Genomic DNA, 22,522 nt, shown 5'->3' with positions numbered 1-22,522 from the left:
CACTACCTTCAATTATTAAGGAGGAAGTTGATGATGAGGGTGTTAGTGGTGGAGATTGCTTATGCTGCTCCAAACTGCTGGTAGCTGATACTGGACTGCTTGTTATTAATTTACAGATTATAATTTTGTTAAACAAATTGCATGAACTCACTACAAATGACATAACAGGGAGGAGGTGCCTAGATGGTTAACGTCCCTTCCTCTGCTAACTTTGGATTTACAAATGTAACAGATGCCTTCACAACTGTTGTCAGATTTAGATTAAAATAATTCCACACCCAAGACGTGGCTTTTCTGGCTTTCTTTTTATCATTAGCAAGAACTGCTGCCACTGGTGTCTGATTTACGCAAACCACATCCTCATCATCAACATCCACATTCGCGTCAGATTGGACACAAAATTCCCCCTCATCTACCTTTTGCACTTCCTCCGCACGATCATCCGCATTTTTTATTATTTCACCATCTAATACTAGCACAGCCATCATGGTGTCAGTGATCCACTGTGAAACTGGGTGACAGCTGTTATACTTACTTCCTGTATCAAAGGACTGTTTAATAGTCAATTGTCTTTTTTTAATTACTACTAGTAGTACTCTTGGTCCCTTTCTGGGATGAAGATCCACCCCCAGCAGCAACAGATGTAGCATTCAAGGATCCTTCAGAGAATTCACGGATAGGAGAGGAGTCAGTCATGCTTATGATTTGGATGCAGGACTACTTCCAATCACTAATGAGGATGTTGATGATGATGCAGGTGTTTGTGGCAGAGATTGCAGGCACTTGGATCCAGATAGAAGGGAGCAGCTAGGTGACATTGGACTGATTGTTGTTCGTTTTTTTGTCCACAAAGTTTTAGAATTTGAAATACCCTTTCCAATTTGATGAATGTGCTGCAAGTGATGTAACAGGGAGGAGGTTCCAAGATGACTAAGGTCCTTACTTCTACTCACTGTTACTTGGCAATGGTTACAAATGGCTTGGCAATGATTGTCTAGATTTAGGTGGAAATAATTCCACACATGAGAAGTAGATTTTTTGGTCCTTTGCCCAGGCATGGCAACAATGGGATTTTTCCCACCATGGGCAAAAACTGTTGCCTGATTTACAGTTTTACACAAACATCCTTGCCAACAACATCCTAATCATCATGAACATCCTCATCTTCCTTGTTGTTATCGCCAACTACATAAATGTCCTCCTCATCCTCCTCGTGCAATTCCAATAGAAGCATCCTCAGTTTCTAAGTCTGGAGGCACACAAATGGTGGAAGGAGGATTCTCTTCAAGTACAGTATTAGAAAGGTCCGGCTCACACATGGCAACTGCAGACACACTGGAATCTCCCCTGGGATTTCTGATTTTTCAGAGCACACAGTTGGTTCAGATGTCTTAAGGGGGGTATCCACTTAGCGATTTAACCAAGCGATTGCACGATAATGACATTGTTATCATGCAACAGCTTGCAAATTGACCATGCATCAGGCATGTTTTGGTCAGAAGCGACCAGTGATGCATGTGCCCGCTGCTCGCTTCCGACATCCGACATCGCTCGTACATGCTAGTCAACCTGATGATCTTGTCAGGTTCAGCATGTGCGGGGATGTGGGATGTGCCTGGACTGAATGAGTGAATGTTAAGTCTAGGCACATCACTAGATACACAAACGAGAGCAAGATTACAATGTCATAATCGTGCTCTCGTTTGTATATCTATAAGTGGATACCCGCCTTAACTCGTCTTAATAATTTTAATTTTTTTTGTACCTCCTACAAGCAGAGGGGCTTAAATTATCACTAGAATCATCAGTCATAAATACAGGCCAATGCCTTATCCTTTCCTTGCAACTTTGTGTAGTGAATGGCACATTGCCTATTTTTTGTTTCTCTAAAGCTGACATAGCTTTACATTTTATTTGCTTTAGCAGGGTAAAAGTAGATTTTTTTAGCCTGACTTTTTGGCCTGACTTAAGCTCTGGTACATCGACCTTCATAGATGATGTTGATGGCCTTGCATCATCATCATCATGACTTCTGCCAGCAGCTACAACACTGGTATGTGGATCCTGCTCTCCGGTCATGTGACTGTCCTCCATACTCACTATGCACACAACCACACACAAAAAAAATTGTTGGTTTTATTTTTAATATTTTGGACAGCAGCCCCTCGACAGACAGGAGCACAGAACCACTGCGCAGCTACGCCGATGACAGTGACAGCCAGGTGTGGCTGACATGCACACAAAAAAATGTTTTTTTATTTTTGGCCAGCAGTCCATTGACAGACAGCAGCACAGCACCCTTGCACACATATGCCGATGAGACTAAAATGCCTTGTAACACTGGGGTGAACCTCTGAAAAGAGGCAGCAGCCCCTTAACAGGCAGCAGCACAGCACCCCTGCACTGATGACAAGTGTGGCTAACACTAATCTGTTTAAATTTGTTTCACACTGGGGGTGGGTGAAGAGCACCCCTGAATGACAGAGCACCCCCTGGATAACACAGCACTACAGCCAGCCAGCCCCTATGGACAGGACAAGTACAACAGCCAGCCCCTATGGACAGGAAAAATGACAGCCAGCCCCTATGGACATGACAACAGCCAGCCAGTCCCTCTATAGACAACAGCCATCCAGTAACAAGTATTAAGTATTGACAATAACAACAGCACAGCTCCCAGTTCCCTCTCTCTTCACTCTCCACAGCCGAAATGAAAAATGGCGGTGAATCGTGGGACCTTTATAGAATCCAAAACCCGCGAGAATCCGACAGTGGGATGATGACGTTTTGCCTCGTTTTCAGATCCGAGTCAGGTGGGAAAACCCGAGCTGACTCGTATCTGCCTCGGATCCCCGAAGTTTGGGTGGGTCCAGTTCTCAGGGAACCGGACACGCTCATCTCTATTAGGAACTTGTAAGCCATCTCGTCCCTACCCTCTTTCCAATGGCAACAATTCAACACCTTTCAGTACAAACACATGGCCTAACAAACACAATCATTTTTCCTGAGTCTCAAACATGTCAGATCCAGCCACTACTTTTCCACTCTACATCCTTAAAGTAAAATTTTAGATCCGCCTGACAAAACACAATCTCCTAGATATAAGTTTTTCCTCTTCCAATTGTCAAGCCAAAAACCATGCACTGTGCATTCCCCTATCAACAAAGGAACCCAGAAACAGGGGCTGCTGGTATGTGTTTGTTTTTCAAAATGACAGAATCAAATAGACCATCTTCTAACTATCCTACCCTTATAGTATCTCAGCTCTCATGAACTTTGCATGTCTACTCTTCCTTACCTTCACTATCACCTGCACCCTATTTTTGGATATTTTGCACTCTGAACCTGTCTGTTTTGCTCTTTAACTGGGGTACAGGATAAGCCAGTTCTGGTTTTATAGTTTATGTATATTGACTAAACTTGTATACTGTAGTTGTGTATTTATTAGAGATGAGCAGGTTCGGTTTCCTGGAAACCAAACCCTTCTGAACTTACCTGAACCAAGGAAATCTGAGTCACTGCTTGGATCTCTACGCTATTTTCAGATCTAAAAATTAAACCTGACTTTCATCTTCCCAGCATGTTTTTAATCTGATATAAGTCCCTTCCCTGGTGATTCAGCATCATTTCTCACAGGCCAGCAGGAGTGAAAGGAGGGTAGGCTAGACTAGGTTAGTTAGTTAGTTAGCTTAGCTAGTCTAGTATTGTCAGTGACAGTGAGAGTCAGGTTTAGTGACACTGTCCTTGATAGGCAGTGCCACCTACAGTGACTGTCCCCTAGGTAATACTAGTTGAGCTAGTTTTGTGAATAGGCAGTTAGCAAATAATTTTTTTTTCTATACTGCAGGAGCATTTAATATAAAAAAATGTATATTGTTATGTATGGCTTAAAAAACAATTTATTAACAATCCTTTGATGAATAGATAGAGAAAACAAGTATAGCAGCTGTCACCTAGTTGCACAGTGGATCACTGAAGCCATAACAGCTATGCTGGTATTAGATCTGCATCCAATATCTGCCATTAATGCAGTGGGTTTTAGACAGTTAATTGATGTCCTATGTCCCAGCTACAAAATCCCATCTAGATTCCATTAGAAATCCCATTAGAAAAGCAATTCCCCGTCTGATATATCAGTCAGTAGGTCAAGGGCCACCGCGCAGTGTTGCAGTCGGTGGCTAAATTTTTATTTTTTATCTAAAAAAAAACATATTTTATTTGTGATAAACAAATTCAGGCTATGATACTATTTCTGTGAGATATAACAGTCACTAAATGTCAGTAGGTCAAGGGCCACTTCGCAGCATGTCGCAGTCGGTGGACACTTTTTTTGTAAAAATAAAATAAAATAAATATATTGTTTTGTTTGTAATAAACAAATTCAGCCTGTGATACTGTGTCTGTGAGATATATCAGTCAGTAATGGTCAGTAGGTGAAGGGCCACCACGCAGTATGTCTCAGTCGGTAATCACATTTTTTTTTCCATTATATTATTTTGTGAAAAAAAAATTCAGGCATCAATATGGAACATGATGAATAATCAAAAGAACAGTAGGAGCAGCAACCAATCACTAGCGCTGCAGCTACTGTCACCACCAGTCATAATGATGATACTGCTTCAACGTCATCTACTAAAGCCAATGATCAAGGGTATAGAGACTTTTAATCAGGGCATTTAAAATAAAAAAAAAATATTTTACAATGGTAAAGAAAAAAACACCTCTAATAAAGGGAAAGTTTAGTGCGGAAAAACATTAAATTTCCAACATTCCATACACTCATGCAGCAACAAGGAAAGGCTCTGACCTTAGCCTGTATTTATGAGTTGTGGTTTGGCAAATGTCAGTGAGGCATCTTCTACTTTTCATGATGATGCAAGACCTTTTCATTCTGAGTCTAGAAGAGGTGTCAAAAAATGAAAACAACTGAGGCATTAGAGCAAACTGTGTGTTCAGAAACAGAAATTCCAGAAATCCCTATGGAGAGCTGACCTTTTTGAAGTTGTAGAGAAGCATCCTTCTTCCATTTTTGCACACTCTGCCAATGTGGGGATGAGCAGCACAAGTCTAGAAGTTGCTGACCTGGACATTGAGAATTCTGTGGTAGAAGTGCAACAGGATGAGGAAGATATGTGTATAGCTGATGCATTTGTCACAGGACCACAGGAGGGGAAGGAGGGTAGGCTAGACTAGGTTAGTTAGTTAGCTTAGCTAGTCTAGTAGCAACAGTGACAGTGAGAATCAGGTTTAGCAACACTGTCCTTGATGGGCAGTGCCACCTACAGTGACAGTCCACTAGGTAATAGTAGCCAAGCTAGTTTTGTGGATAGGCAGTTAGCAAATCATTGTTGTTTTTTATAGTGCAGGAACGTTTAATATAAAAACTTATATTTCTATGTGTGGCTTGAAAAACATTTTTTTTAAATTGGTGCTGTAACTTCAGGCCATGATACTGTGTCTGATATATCAGTCGGTAGGTCAAAGGCAACCATGCAGTGTGGCCCTTGAGGATATTGATGATGAGGATATTGATGATGAGGATGTTGATGATGAGGATTTTCTTTGTGTAAGTGAGGCACCCGTGGAAGCAGTTCTTGCCCATTATAGGAAGTAGGCCATTGTCATGCCTGGGCATAAGACAAAAAAAATTCACCTCTTATGTGTTGAATTTGTTTTTACCCATATCCAGGCAACAATTATCATGCCATTTGTAGTGTTTGTAGAGCCACAGAGAGTAGAGGTAGGGACTTTAACTATCTAGGAACCTCTTCCCTGATACATCATTTGCAGAATGTGCATGAAAAGTTTGTGGCATAAACAGAAACTTTTGCTAAAGAAGTAACAACAAACACTCCAGCGTCAGCTAACTTCCTTTTCTTTGCTAGATCCAAGCTCCTGCAATCTCCACCACCAAAACCTTCATCATCAATATTCTTAATCATGATTGGAAGTAGTCCTGAATCCAATTTGATAAGGCTAAGTGAGTCTTCTCCTATCCAAGTTTCCTCAGAAGAATCATTGAGCACTAGGCCTGCTGCTACTTCTAGGGGTGGATCTTCATGCCAGAAGGAGACCAAGAAGACTACTACTAGAAGTAGTTTAAAAAAACAATTGACTGTAAAACAATCCTTTTGTAGAGAAAACAAGTATGACAGCTGTCACCTAGTTGCACAGCAGATCACTGAAGCCATAACAGCTATTCTGGTATTAGATCTGCTTCCAATATCTGCCATTAATGCAGTGGGTTTAGACAGTTAATTGATGCCCTATGTCCCAGCTATCAAATCCCATCTAGATTCCACTTCACTAGAAAAGCAATTCCCCATCTGTACATGGACATTAAATAAAACTTAATTAGTGGCCTACAAAATGCCATTGTACCAACTGTCCACTTAACCACAGATATGTGTACAAGTTGAACAGGGCAAACTAAATATTACATGACTGTGAAAGCCCATTAGGTATTGCCTTCAGCAGTACTAACAGCAGCAGTAGCATTTAACAAACACAAGCTCATTTAGAGGGAAACTACTCTGTGTATCACTGGCATCACTAAGAGGTATACAGGTGTTAACCTCTTAGAAAAACTCATGGAAGTCATTGCAAAATTGCTTACCCCACTTGGACTCTTCTTGGGATTTGTGATTTGTGACAATGCCACAAATCTTGTGAGAGCATTACAGTTGGGTGATTTTGAACAGGTCCCATGTTTCGCTTACATAATCAATTTGGTGGTGGTGATTTTATTAAGTGACAGGGCCATGCAGGAGATGCTGTATGTGGCCCAAAAAATTTCCAAAATTTTTGGCATTCAGCAGCTGCATGTAGAACACTTTAATTTGCTCTGCCATCAGCTTAAGAAAGAGGTGGTTACAAGGTGTATTTCCACCCTCTATCTGCTTCAATGGATGAGGAACAGCAAAACACCATCCAAAGCTACACAATGAGCCATGATATAGGGAGAATATCCCTTACTCCAGTGCATTGGATAATACTTTCTGTGTAGGGCAAGGTGCTGAAACCCTTATAAGTTGTCATCTGTGAAGTGAGTTCAGACACTGCCAGTTTGACTTTTGGAAAAGCAGCTCAAGAATCTGAAGGAGGAGCTGAAACAAATTGATTCCGTTAAGTATGTAGGACTTGTAGATCAAGTTCTTTTTCCACTTCACCATGATCCAAGGGTTGTCAGCATCTTCTCCTCCTTCAGTGTTTCCGGCAACTGCAGCTGCCAGGAAAAAAGCTGTTATAAAAGACCCACTGATGATTCACATGAGTCAACACAACAGTTTGACATCTGGTTGGGTCTAAAAAAAATTGCCAAAAATTAATGACACCTTTACCATGACTCCATCTGATATAGTCACCATTCAAAGAATGGTTGAGGATTATATTAATAAAAGCATCCAAATAGGCATGTCAGACTGTCCATTTGACTACTGACAGGAAAAGAAGGCAATTTGGAGGCCCTTGCACAAACTGGCTTTGCTTTACTTAAGCTGCCCACCATCCAATGTGTACTCAGAAAGAGTTTTCAGCACAGCTGGGAACTTTGTCAGCGATCGGCATAGGAGGCTACTTCTTCAAAATGTGGAAAAGATGATGTTCAGCAAAATGAACTTCAAATTCCATGAGGAAGACCTTTACTAATAATTATGTCAAAGTCTGGAAGTACCTGTAATGGTGGATTCCAGCAGGGACAAATTAATATTGTGTCAAAATTATATACACATTAAAGATGGTGAGGATTAATGGTGACAACATCTTGCCTCTGTAGAGCCAGTTTGCATATAGAGATAATTGACAGCAGTGTCAGCTGCCCATTGGTAGCTTGTTTTGTGGAGTCCAAAACAAAACAATCACTTTGGTCACAAGTGGCAGTTCCTGTCAATGAAGTGATTGGTTTATTAAACTGTACATGTCCTGTTTGATATATACAACACACGTGTCGGTGATACAAAACCAAAACACAGGGATGGCGCACATCTCTTGTAGATATTGACTGCCAGGTTCATATTGTTTTTGTCTTGTTATATTTGCATTGTACTTTTGTATGCACTTTGTAAAGTCATGCAGACCATTTGTGACACCTTTGTAAACAAAAAAATTATATTAATAATAAAATAACAGCAACAAGCTAAGGGCCTGATTTATTGTGGGTCGCAACTGCGAATGCAATAGCGATTATGCATGCAGTTCAACTGCGATAGTATTCTAATTCATTGTTATTGCTATGCCACCACAGCACTGCATAAGGACGCCCACTTTACCTTACACACATCCATAATGTTTAGCAAGACTGCGAAAACATCAGTACAATAGAGTACCATCGCAGTCTCACGCACACTTGCACAAGCTCTGACCTTACTCAGAAATTGCTAACTTCAGCGCATGCTATCAGGCCTCAGATTCCATCGGGCATCACAGTGGATAATTTATGCATGCCCCTGCAACACCTACGTTTCGCCGACCACCCTCCATCGCCTCCCACAAATGGCGCTTCCTGTCAATCATTCTGTGATGGGTCTGTGTAGTCACTGCGAATGCTGTCCTGATCACAGTGGCTAGTACGTGCATGCGCACTGCGATGCATACACATGCGCAGAATGCAACAATCGGCCAATTGCATGCATATTAGCAACTTCGATTTTTGCTGAATCAGGCCCTACGACACTACTGAACTTAACTCCATACAATACTTACAAATGCATACCACAAAACAAGGGATGTATACATCCAGGGGCGGATTGGGCCACCGGGACACCGGGTCGGTTCCCACTGTGCCGGTCCCATTGTCCCCTGAGTGGCCGTCTATCACCCTTCCGCCAGGCCGGATGTCACGATCGGAGCTCAGCTCCGATCGCGTAGCATTAGCTGACAGCACAGCCACAGTATTACCAGAAAGGCAGACTGGGGAGCTGCAAAAGCAACTCCTCCCATAAGCCTTTGCGGAGCTCGTCAGTCACCACTGACGGCTCCGCCTTCAGGTCCACCTCAAGCACCATCAGACAAGCAGCAGCTACTGCCAGCATCATCCCCATCCAGGTACAGTAGCTAGCAGGCGCAGCCAGACTAGTGTGACTGAGCAGGTAAAGTGCAAACCATTGTACTGCCTTTATAATATATCTGCATGCCTTGCAGTGGCAAGAAAAAATTATATGTATATACATATATATATATATATATATATGTGTGTGTGTGTGTGTGTAAAAAATACATATATATATATATATATTTGATTTTGTGTATATATATATATATATATACATATATATATATATACATTTATATATATATAGCTAGCTATATATACTTGACTATAGCTCTATACATATAGATATGGATAAAGAGGGAGAGCTATATATTATAAAATATAATATACATGCACATATAGCTATATATATATATATATATATATAAAACCAATAAGACTGCGGCACTCCAGGTATTGATGTGAAAGACTATATTGTATTTGGCATGTATATGCCGACGTTTCAGAGCCTAAGCTATTTTTTCAAGGCAGCCAAATACTTCATTAACAACATAGAAAAAGACTTTAAACAGAATGACATACATTAGTTACCTTAAATAGGCATAGGAGGGTCACTCGTCTGTGACAGACCGGGCATCACTAGTCCATGTCCGGGGCGGGGTCCCGTCGATATGACATCATCCCGCCGTGACACGGTTGCCTGGCAACCAAGGGGCGGAGCCAGACAGCGTCTGCCTGGCCTGTAAACAGACCATAGCTTAGAGCGCAAGACCATATCGCATGTGTACAATAGACTTAATAATTAAATGATTAAATAATCAGCCATAAATGAGGCTATGAATGGTATAGTAAAGCCTCATGTTGCGAAGATGTAGGCTATGTGTACAAGGCGTCAAATCTATATGGAATTGCTGGATATGTGTTCATAAGCCCCTACCGGGAGCAGAAGGTTCAAGACTATGCATAGTGTACATAGGTGCAGTGATTCACTGCATCTGAAATTATTGAGCTAATGGCACTAGATACAAGGGTGTCTACAGTGGACCCTGTAACTCAAGTGTCCAGGCACATACTAGTGTAAACAATATAAATAATGTAAATTAAAGGAACTCATAGAGACATAAAGTCACAGTCACTAAATGGATAACGTGATACAATATATCATCCAGCGTGTCATCCATATAGTCACATTAGCATCACAATGTACAATAAACACTAGACAAAACACAGTAAACAGTAAGCAATGCACAATACACGATAACCCCAGGTTACAGCCCCAAGTATTTACTAACCATAGGTTGTTATCTATAGCTAAAAAACCCTTAAAACACAGATTAGTACTCTATAGTTCGAGGACATGTTAAGGATCATATCATATTCCAATTGATCTTTTCATTGAGGCCTCGTGGGGCAATGGTTTGCAACTGATATATCCAGCATGCTTCCAACCACAGGAGACTACCTTCTCGGTCTCCACCTCTGATAGACAGAGGGACATGGTCAATCACCATGTGTCTCAGGGACGAGACCGAGTGGCCCAGTTCCAAAAAATGGGAACAATGAGTTACAGGGTCCACAGTAGACACCCTTGTATCTAGTGCCATTAGCTCAATAATTTCAGATGCAGTGAATCACTGCACCTATGTACACTATGCATAGTCTTGAACCTTCTGCTCCCGGTAGGGGCTTATGAACACATATCCAGCAATTCCATATAGATTTGATGCCTTGTACACATAGCCTACATCTTCGCAACATGAGGCTTTACTATACCATTCATAGCCTCATTTATGGCTGATTATTTCATCATTTAATTATTAAGTCTATTATACACATGCGATATGGTCTTGCGCTCTAAGCTATGGTCTGTTTACAGGCCGGGCAGACGCTGTCTGGCTCCGCCCCTTGGTTGCCAGGCAACCGTGTCGTGGCGGGATGACGTCATATCGACGGGACCCCGCTCCGGACATGGACGCGCGATGCCCGGTGTCTGTCACAGATGAGTGACCCTCCTATGCCTATTTAAGGTAACTAATGTATGTCATTCTGTTTAAAGTCTTTTTCTATGTTGTTAATGAAGTATTTGGCTGCCTTGAAAAAAGAGCTTAGGCTCTGAAACGTCGGCATATACATGCCAAATACAATATAGTCTTTCACATCAATACCTGGAGTGCCGCAGTCTTATTGGTTTTCTGCATCATTATTTCTACTGAAGGCACCCACTGTACTATTAACCTTATCGTATTTAGTAGCAACGAGTGCCGGTCTTCTTTGCTGTTCTGTATTACAGGGATTTCGTTCCCACTCGAGACAAGGCCCCAACGCATGTACCTGTACTATTCATCCACGTTTACCAAATAGGAGGAGGTTCAATATCAGCTATGGATAATCGTCCGAACCCCACTACCTCAGGAGCGCCTGCAGGGTGCAGAGGCATCTTTCCCACTAAAGGTAGTGAACATAGTTACATGGATGATGAAGCCCAAGCCATTTTATTTAAGGAACAATGGCCGATTGAAGATCAAGAATTAGACCTGGAGGATTTATCAACGCACCTGTTGAAATTGAAAAAGCGCGAAATTGATTACTTGCTTCATGGAATTTCCCTATCTGAATATTATAGGGATAAAATGATACCTCGCGGATTTAGAGTCCGCAATACACCAACAATTGGGAGAAATAACCCGGATTTTTGTTATAAATGGATCAGTATCCTTAATAAGTGTAGCATGGATCTGATGCTACTTGTCATCACAGAAGCGAGCAATGAATTGAAGCTGACTAAAGAAAAGATCATAGCGTTTGAACAACAACACAAAACAATTTTGGATCACGAGGGTAGTAGAGATTGGCACCAGAAGTTACAGACGCAGTGTGACAACTACCGTCGGGAACTTATCAAGTTTAAAAAGAATAAAAAACAAAAAGTCATCAGTGATTATGAAGAAAACCGCGTATACCGCTGGTTAATGGGGTCAGATACACGCACAGTGGCACAAAGTCAATTTCGTCAAAAGGCAAGCTGGAGGAGGAGAAGGGAGAATCAAACCAGGGAAACTAACACTTCCAATAGTGACTCTTAGTTTGCCATTAGAGATTCGGATGAAGTACCTGAATCCACACCAGTCCCTTTAGAAATAACCACCAAACCCCGGGAGGGTCCTTCAGTTATAGGACGTCCACCCGTAGGGGACGTCAAAACCAAAGGAAGAAGAGAACAGCCCTCCCGCAAGAAAGTTTAATATATAATTTGTCTGCACGTAATCTCACTACTGATGAAGTAAAGGCACTCAATAAAGGTCTATCATTCGTTCCCACTGTGTTTCACGATGAGTTCACCTGGCAAGTTGATGCCCATCGTTTTTCCAGGAAACTACATTTACAGGAATATTTTCAAGATAAGGCAACATCTGAGAGTTTGGAACCATATAGTACCTTCATTTCAAAATCTGGTCAGTCAAAATTCGATCCGCAGTCTACAAACGCTCCACTGAAAACATTCAGTAGATTAATGGATGAAGCTGTGACCCGTTATACCCACACTCCCACCATACAACACTCCAACTTGTCCAGATCTGAACAAGCAGCACTCAAAAACTTGGGTTCTTATAGAGACATCATTATTCGTTCGGCGGATAAAGGGGGAGCAATCGTTATCCAAGACCTTACGATGTATCAACAGGAATGTGAGCGTCAACTATCTGATGAAACAACATATCAACTCTTGTCTCAAGATCCAACTCCACAATATAAACTTGAGGTGGATGAAATTCTGCAAAAGGCGGTCCAGAGAGGTACCATATCGGAGAAACTTAGGAGAGCACTTAGTCAACAGCACCCTGTGACACCAATATTTTACACAGTCCCTAAGATCCATAAGGATCTTGTATGCCCTCCAGGACAGCCAATTATATCGGCTAAAAATTCAATTTACCAACCAATTTCGATTTTTCTTGACTCTATTTTACAACCACTCATTATGAAACAACCAGCATTCATAAAAGACATGACTAGTTTCTTACTGTTACTAGAAACCATTACTAGAGTACCTGAAGGCACAATGATCTGTGTTATGGATGTCAGTAGTCTTTACACCTCTATTCCACACAGGACTGGACTTGAAACGATGCACCAATTCCTATTAAAAGAACAAGTTTCTGATATCGATATAGCTTTCTTCATGACGCTTCTTAATCTCACATTAACCCGGAACTACTTCTTATACAATGGATCATTTTACCAACAACTCAGAGGCTGCGCCATGGGCAGTAATGTCGCCCCTTCATATGCGAACATTTTTATGTTCAATGAGGAACAACAAATGTTCTTTCAAGATAAGATCACCTCTGATTCTATACTTATATACTGTCGCTATATTGATGATCTTTTTCTGCTATGGACGGGAGGCGAGGACCGTTTTATCTATTTGATGACAAAGATCAATTCACGGGATTCTGCAATCAAATTAACTTACCAATTCAGTGACAGTACTCTGAACTATTTGGATGTCCAGATCACCATTATACAGGGCAAATTACACACAGGGGTGTACAGTAAACCTACGGATCGCAATACACTACTTCTTGCTAGCAGTTTCCACCCCAAACCATTAAAACAAGGCCTCCCTAAGTCACAAATGCTTAGGGTGGCACGGATATCGAGTGACCTTGTAAATTTACACAAAGCTTTAGATCAGATAATAGATAAGTTTGTGAGTCGTGGATATGATTTAAGACTGCTACAACGCCAGAAGTTAGAAGTATTGAATACTCCACGAGAACAGCTATTCCATGTATCTAAGAAACAACAGAAAAATATTATACCATGGAGACAAAGATTTCAATCCTCCAGCCCTGTGGTCCAAAGAGCTAGTAAATCCACTATGGCCGATCATAGTGACAGATAAGGAGTTACCCAGTTTAAGCAAAAAAAGACCTATGGCTTGCTTCACTAGGGGGAGGAATATTAGAGATGTGGCAGTCCACACAGATATTACCGGATTTTCCAACATTGACAAACCAGGTCCTACCTTCTTACAGAGGGGACCAGGGTGTTACAAATGTTTACAGTGTACCACCTGTAAACACATGATCATTGGCAACACCTTCAAACATCCTCATAAGGACAAAGTCTACAACATCAGATTTGTCCTTAATTGTTTATCCACCTTTGCAGTTTACATGATAACTTGTCCCTGTGGATATCATTATGTTGGCAAAACCATACGCACAATTAGAGAACGGATGGCACTACACCGCTCAGCGATCAAATTAGCTCTGAATAGAGGCACATCCGAACAGCCAGTAGCTCGTCATTTTTTGGAACTGGGCCACTCGGTCTCGTCCCTGAGACACATGGTGATTGACCATGTCCCTCTGTCTATCAGAGGTGGAGACCGAGAAGGTAGTCTCCTGCGGTTGGAAGCAAGCTGGATATATCAGTTGCAAACCATTGCCCCACGAGGCCTCAATGAAAAGAGCAATTGGAATATGATATGATCCTTAACATGTCCTCGAACTATAGAGTACTAATCTGTGTTTTAAGGGTTTTTTAGCTATAGATAACAACCTATGGTTAGTAAATACTTGGGGCTGTAACCTGGGGTTATCGTGTATTGTGCATTGCTTACTGTTTACTTTTTATTGTCTAGTGTTTATTGTACATTGTGATGCTAATGTGACTATATGGATGACACGCTGGATAATATATTGTATCATGTTATCCATTTAGTGACTGTGACTTTATGTCTCTATGAGTTCCTTTAATTTACATTATTTATATTGTTTACACTAGTATGTGCCTGGACACTTGAGTTACAGGGTCCACTGTAGACACCCTTGTATCTAGTGCCATTAGCTCAATAATTTCAGATGCAGTGAATCACTGCACCTATGTACACTATGCATAGTCTTGAACCTTCTGCTCCCGGTAGGGGCTTATGAACACATATCCAGCAATTACATATAGATTTGATGCCTTGTATACATAGCCTACATCTTCGCAACATGAGACTTTACTATACCATTCATAGCCTCATTTATGGCTGATTATTTCATCATTTAATTATTAAGTCTATTGTACACATGCGATATGGTCTTGCGCTCTAAGCTATGGTCTGTTTACAGGCCGGGCAGACGCTGTCTGGCTCTGCCCCTTGGTTGCCAGGCAACAGTGTCACGGCGGGATGACGTCATATCGATGGGACCCCGCTCCGGACATGGACGCGCGATGCCCGGTCTGTCACAGACGAGTGACCCTCCTATGCCTATTTAAGGTAACTAATGTATGTCATTCTGTTTAAAGTCTTTTTCTATATTGTTAATGAAGTATTTGGCTGCCTTGAAAAAATAGCTTAGGCTCTGAAACGTCGGCATATACATGCCAAATACAATATCGTCTTTCACATCAATACCTGGAGTGCCGCAGTCTTATTGGTTTTCTGCATCATTATTTCTACTGAAGGCACCTACTGTACTATTAACCTTATCGTATTTAGTAGCAACGAGTGCCGGTCTTCTTTGCTGTTCTATATATATATATATATATATATATTAGGGGTGAGCGGGTTCGGATTTCTGAAATCCGAACCCCCCCGAGCACCCCCAATCTGAGGCAGATCTGAGTCAGGCTCGACTTTTCCCGCCTGACTCGGATCTGAAATCGAGGCAAAACGTCATCATCCCGCCTTCCGGGGCTCGCAGGTTTTGGATCATATATAAGGTAAACGCGTCGGCGCCATTTTCTCACTCGGCTGTGGACAGTGAAGAGGGAGGGTGGGAGTTAGGGCTGGCTGGGCTGTGTAGTGTAGTGCAGAGTAGTGTTGTGCTGTGCTGTGCTGCTCTGTGCTGCTGTTGTCCATAGGGGCTGTGTCCACTACTTCAAAGTCCGTAGGGGCTGGCTGTGTTGTGCTGTGCTGCTGTTGTTAATAGGGGCTGTGTCCATTACTTCAAAGTCCATAGGGGGTGGCTGGACTGTGTTGTGCAGTCAGTTTTCCATAGGGGCTGTGTCCACTCCAAAGTCCTGTGCAGTGTCCCAGTCCTAAAGGGGTGCTGTAGTGTTGTCCAGGGGGTGCTCTGTCCATCAGGGGTGCTCCCCCCAAGTGCTAAAAAAATAAAAAATATTTTCTGTGTTTGTGAATTGTGTGCGCAGTAGCCACACGTGCATCAACAAAGTAGTGCCAAGCGTGCGCCTGTGTCATAAGTAAAGGGCCGGCTGGTTTGACCGTTAAAGGGTGCTGTAACCCCCAAAGTACACTCCAGTCCAAACCAAAAAAATATATATTTTCTGTGTTTGTGAATTGTGTGCGCAGTAGCCGCACGTGCATCAACAAAGTAGTGCCAAGCGTGCGCCTGTGTCATAAGTAAAGGGCCGGCTGGCTTGACCGTTAAAGGGTGCTGTAACCCCCAAAGTACACTCCAGTCCAAACCAAAAAAAAATTATTTTCTGTGTTTATGAATTGTGTGCACAGTAGCCGCACATGCATCAACAAAGTAGTGCCAAGCGTGCGCCTGTGTCATAAGTAAAGGGCCGGCTGGCTTGACCATTAAAGGGTGCTGTAACTCCCAAAGTACACTCCAGTCCAAACCAAAAAAAAATTTTATTTCCGTGTTTGTGAATTGTGTGCGCAGTAGCCGCACGTGCATCAACAAAGTAGTGCCAAGCGTGCGCCTGTGTCATAAGTAAAAGGCCACCTGGCTTGACCGTTAAAGGGTGTTGTAACCCCCAAAGGACACTCCAAACCAAAAAAAATTAATTTTTCTGTGTTTGTGAATTGTGTGCGCAGTAGCCGCACGTGCATCAACAAAGTAGTGCCAAGCGTGCGCCTGTGTAATAAGTAAAGGGCCGGCTGGCTTGACCATTAAAGGGTGCTGTAACCCCCAAAGTACACTCCAGTTCAAACAAAAAAAAATATTTTCTGTGTTTGTGAATTGTGTGCGCAGTAGCCGCACATACATCAACAAAGTAGTGCCAAGCTTGCGCCTGTGTCATAAGTAAAGGGCCGGCTGGCTTGACCATTAAAGGGTGCTGTAACCCCCAAAGTACACTCTGAACCAAATAAAAAAATATTTTCTGTGTTTGTGAATTGTGTGCGCAGTAGCCGCACGTGCATCAACAAAGTAGTGCCAAGCGTGCGCCTGTGTCATAAGTAAAGGGCCGGCTGGCTTGACCGTTAAAGGGTGCTGTAACCCCCAAAGTACACTCCAAACCAAATAAAAAAATATTTTCTGTGTTTGTGAATTGTGTGCTCAGTAGCCGCACGTGCATCAACAAAGTAGTGCCAAGCGTGCGCCTGTGTCATAAGTAAAGGGCCGGCTGGCTTGACCATTAAAGGGTGCTGTAACCCCCAAAGTACACTCCAGTTCAAACAAAAAAAATAAATATTTTCTGTGTTTGTGAATTGTGTGCGCAGTAGCCGCACGTGCATCAACAAAGTAGTGCCAAGCGTGCGCCTGTGTCATAAGTAAATGGCCGGCTGGCTTGACCGTTAAATGTTGCTATAACCCCCAAAGTACACTCCAGGCCAAAGCAAAAAAAAATTTTTTTCTGTGTTTGTGAATTGTGTGCGCAGTAGCCGCACGTGCATCAACAAAGTAGTGCCAAGCGTGCGCCTGTGTCATAAGTAAAGGGCCGGCTGGCTTGACCATTAAAGGGTGCTGTAACCCCCAAAGTACACTCCAAACCAAATAAAAAAATTTTTTCTGTGTTTGTGAATTGTGTGCGCAGTAGCCGCACGTACATCAACAAAGTAGTGCCAAGCGGGCGCCTGTGTCATAAGTAAAGGGCCGGCTGGCTTGACCGTTAAAGGGTGCTGTAACCCCCAAAGTTCACTCCAAACCAAAAAAAAAAATATTTTCTGTGTTTGTGAATTGTGTGCGCAATAGCCGCATGTGCATCAACAAAGTAGTGCCAAGCGTGCGCCTGTGTCATAAGTAAAGGGCCGGCTGGCTTGACCGTTAAAGGGTGCTATAACCCCCAAAGTACACTCCAAACCAAATAAAAAAATATTTTCTGTGTTTGTGAATTGTGTGCGCAATAGCCGCACGTGCATCAACAAAGTAGTGCCAAGCGTGCGCCTGTGTCATAAGTAAAGGGCCGGCTGGCTTGACCGTTTAAAGGTGCTGTAACCCCCAAAGTACACTCCAAACCAAATAAAAAAATATTTTCTGTGTTTGTGAATTGTGTGCGCAGTAGCCGCATGTGCATCAACAAAGTAGTGCCAAGCGTGCGCCTGTGTCATAAGTAATGGGCCGGCTGGCTTGACCGTTAAAGGGTGCTGTAACCCCCAAAGTACACTCCAAACCAAACAAAAAAATATTTTCTGTGTTTGTGAATTGTGTGTGCACAGTAACCGCACGTGCATCAACAAGGAGCAGCGCCAAGCGTGCGCCTGTGTCCCATAAGTAAAGGGCCAGCTGGCTTATTTCTTAAAGTGTGGTGTAACCCACAAAGTGCACTACTCTCCAGCAAAAATAAAAAAATATTTTCTGTGTTTGTGTGCGCCTTAGCCGCACGTATATATCAAATCGATATAACATAAATGGAGGACCAAACTTTCTCCGATAAAAATAAAATAGAGAAAGATCAAGAACCATTTCCTCCTAGTGCTGAAGCTGCTCCCACTAGTCATGACATAGACGATAACATGCCATCAACGTCGTCTGCCAAGGCCGATGCCCAATGTCATAGTAGAAGCCACATACAATCCCAAATGACAAAGTTCAGGAAAATGACCTTAAAAAAAACATTTAAATCATCTGAAGAGAAACGTAAACTTGCCAATATGCCATTTATGACACGGAGTGGCAAGGAACGGCTAAGGTCTTTCTCTATGACTAGCGTGTGTCATACTAGTATGACTAGTATGTTCATGACTAGTGGTTCAGCTTCACATGACGATGGAAGCCCTCCTCCCGCTAAAAAAATCAAACGAGTTAAGCTGGCAAAAGCACAGCAAAGAACTGTGCGTTCTAAGAAGATATCTCAAATCCCCAAGGAGAGTCCAAGTGTGGTGGCAGTTGCGATGCCTGACCATCCCAGCACTGGACGGGAAGAGGTGGCTCTTTCCACCATTTGCACGCCCCCTGCAAGTGCTGAAAGGAGCACCCACAGTCCACTTGCTGATATGCAAATTGAAGATGTCACTGTTGAAGTACAACAGGATGAGGAGGATTCTGATGGTGATGTGGTTTGTTTAAATCAGGCTCCGGGGGAGACAGTTGTTGTCCGTGGGATGAAAAAGCCCATCACGGTCATGCCTGGTCAGAGGATCAAACATTCCACCTCTTTGGTCTGGCAATATTTCTATCCAAATCCGGACAACAACTGTCTTGCCATATGTACCATATGTAAACGTGGAATAAGTAGGGGTAGGGACATTAACCACCTAGGAACATCCTCCCTTATACGGCACCTGCAGCGCGTTCATAGTAAGTTACTTTCAAGTTCAGAAACTTTGGCAAAGACCGTAAGCACTCCAGGGACACCTAAATCCCGTTGTTCTATTGTATCCAAGCGCCTGCAAACCTCACCGTCAACTCCCTCCTCGTCAATTTCCTCCTTAGTCAGGATCGGAAGTAGTCCTGCAAGGCCATGTCACTGGCATGACTAACTCTCCTATCCGGGATTCCTCCGGAGGATCCTGCATTGCTACGCCTCCTGCTGCCGCTGCTGCTGTTCCTGCTGCTGGGAGTCGTTCATCATCCCAGAGAGGAAGAAGGAACACCACTACTTTTACTAAACAATTGACCCTCCAACAGTCCTTTAAGTACGACAGCAGTCATCCTGAAGCAAAACGTATAACTGAGGCCTTGACTGCTATGTTGGTGTTAGACGTGCGTCCGGTATCCGCCATTAGTGCGGTGGGATTTAGACAATTGATGGAGGTAGTGTGTCCCCGGTTCCAAATCCCATCTAGATTCCACTTCACTAGGCAGGCGATACCGAGACTGTACAGAAACGTCAACAAAAGTGTCCTCAGTGTCCTGAAAAATGCCGTTGTACCCAATGTCCACTTAACCACGGACTTGTGGACAAGTGGAACAGGGCAGACTAAGGACTATATGATTGTGACAGCCCACTGGGTAGATGTATCACCTTACGCAGCAACAGCAGCAGCGTCACCAGTAGCAGCATCTCAGAAACACCAGCTCGTTCCAAGGCAGGCTACGCTGTGTATCACCGGTTTCAGTAAGAGGCACACTGCCGACAACCTCTTAGAGAAACTGAGGGAAATCATCGCCCAGTGGCTTACCCCACTTAGACTCTCCTGGGGATTTGTGATATCTGACAACGCCACCAATATTGTGCGGCATTACATCTGGGCAAATTCCAGCATGTCCCATGTTTTGCTCACACAATAAACTTGGTGGTGCAGATTTGTCTGAAAAGCGACAGGGACGTGCAGGAGACGCTTTGGGTGGCCCGAAAAATTTCTGGCCACTTTCGCCATTCAGCGACTGCGTGCCGAAGACTGGAGCGCCAGCAAACACTCTTGAACCTGCCCCGCCATCATCTGAAGGAAGAGGTTGTGACGCGGTGGAACTCATCCCTCTATATGCTTCAGAGGATGGAGGAGCAGCAAAAGGCCATTCAAGCCTATACATCCACCTATGACATAGGCAAAGGAGGGGGTATGCACCTGACTCAAGCACAGTGGAGAATGATTTCCATATTGTGCAAGGTTCTCCAGCCCTTCGAACTTGCCACACGTGAAGTCAGTTCAGACACTGCCAGCTTGAGTCAGGTCATTCCCCTCATCAGGCTTTTGCAGAAGCAGCTGGAGAAAGTGAAGGAGGAGCTAAGACAGAGCGATTCCGCTCGGCAAGTGGGACTTGTGGATGAAGCCCTTCTTTCGCTTTGCCAGGATTCCAGGGTGGTCAATCTGTTGAAATCAGACCACTACATTTTGGCCACTGTGCTCGATCCTCAGTTTAAAGCCTATGTGGTGTCTCTCTTTCCGGCCGACACAAGCCTGCAGAGGTGCAAAGACCTGCTGGTGAAAACACTGTCAGCTGAAGCGGAACGTGACACGTCAACAGCTCCTTCTTCATTTTCTCCCGCAACTGGGGCTGCAAGGAAAAACTTAGGTATCCTAAGCAACCCGCTGGCGGTGATGCAGGGCAGGCAGGACCAAGTTTGGACATCTGGTCCGGACTGAAGGACCTGGCAACAATTTCTGACATGTCTACTGTCACTGCATATGATACTGTCACCATTGACAGAATGGTGGAGGAATACATCGGTGACAGCATCCAAGTAGGCATGTCAGACAGTCCGTACCTGTACTGGCAGGAAAAAGAGGCAATTTGGAGGCCCCTGTACAAACTGGCTCTATTTTACCTGAGTTGCCCCCCCTCCAGTGTGTGTTCTCTGAAAGAGTGTTTAGTGCAGCCGGGAATCTTGTCAGCAAAAGGCGTAGGAGGTTGCTTCCACAAAATGTGGAGAAGATGATGTTCATAAAAATGAATTATCAACTCTTCCAGGGAGACCAGCCTCCAGAACGTACAGAGGGACCTGTGGTGGTGGATTCCAGCGGGGACGAGTTAATACTCTGTGAGGATGAGGATGTACACAACACTGAAGAGGGTGAGGAATCGGTGGATGAGGATGAGGACGACATCTTGCCTCCGTAGAGCCAGTTTGTGCAGGGACAGATTAATTGCCAGCTTGTTTTGTGGGGGCCCAAACGAACCAATCATTTCAGCCACAGTCGTGTGGCAGACACTGGCGCTGAAATGATTGCATTGTTAAAGTGTGCATGTTCTGTTTATACAACATAAGGGTGGGTGGGAGGGCCCAAGGACAATTCCATCTTGCACCTCTTTTTTCTCTTTGAATTATGTACTGTTTGGGGCCTAGTTTTTCAAACTGCCATCCTGTCTGCCACTGTAGTGTCACTCCTAGATGGGCCACGTGTTTGTGCCGCCCACTCGTGTCGCTTAGCATAGTCATCCATCTACCTCGGTGCAGCCTTTTGGACATAAAAACACTATTGTGAGGTGTTCAGAATAGACTGGAAATGAGTGGAAATTACGGTTTTTGAGGTTAATAATAGCATAGGCGCAGAAAAATCAACACATTCTGTGAGTTTAGCTGTTTTTATGCTTTTTTAAAAAAAAATACAGATCCAAAACACAAAACCCAGAACCCAAAACACCGAAGGGTGGTTTTGGCAAAACCAATCCAGATCCAAAACACGAAGAAAGATCCAGATCCAAAACCAAAACACAAAACACGAAAAGTGGCCGGTGCACACCCCTAATATATATACATATACACACACTGTATATATATATATATATATATATATATATATATTTACACACACACATTTATATACACATATACATATTATGTATGTATATTTATAGACAGGGCCACCATCAAGGGGTTATTGCCGGGACTGGAGTCCCGAGCCCAGCCTCTGGCTGCACGGGGGGGGGCACGCCGGGGCCTGCCCACTACCACACCTTTGCAGAGCCTGCAGCCTGAATTACCCCCTTGAAGAGAGGGAATAGGACCCGGCCGCCGCTG

At 43.3% G+C, this 22,522-nt stretch overlaps 1 pseudogene; it reads left to right on the top strand.

Annotated features, from left to right (window-relative positions):
* Positions 1-12,659: 12,659 nt before the first annotated feature.
* Positions 12,660-14,487, top strand: LOC148543024 (uncharacterized; annotated as a pseudogene).
* Positions 14,488-22,522: the final 8,035 nt, after the last annotated feature.

The sequence above is a fragment of the Taudactylus pleione genome, unplaced genomic scaffold (genome assembly GCF_031769625.1).
Source record: "Taudactylus pleione unplaced genomic scaffold, aTauple2 ptg000006l, whole genome shotgun sequence".
In the NCBI taxonomy this organism is placed as follows: Eukaryota; Metazoa; Chordata; class Amphibia; order Anura; family Myobatrachidae; genus Taudactylus; species Taudactylus pleione.
The sequence above is the reverse complement of the archived record's forward strand: the minus strand, read 5'-3'. Positions and strand labels throughout refer to the sequence as shown.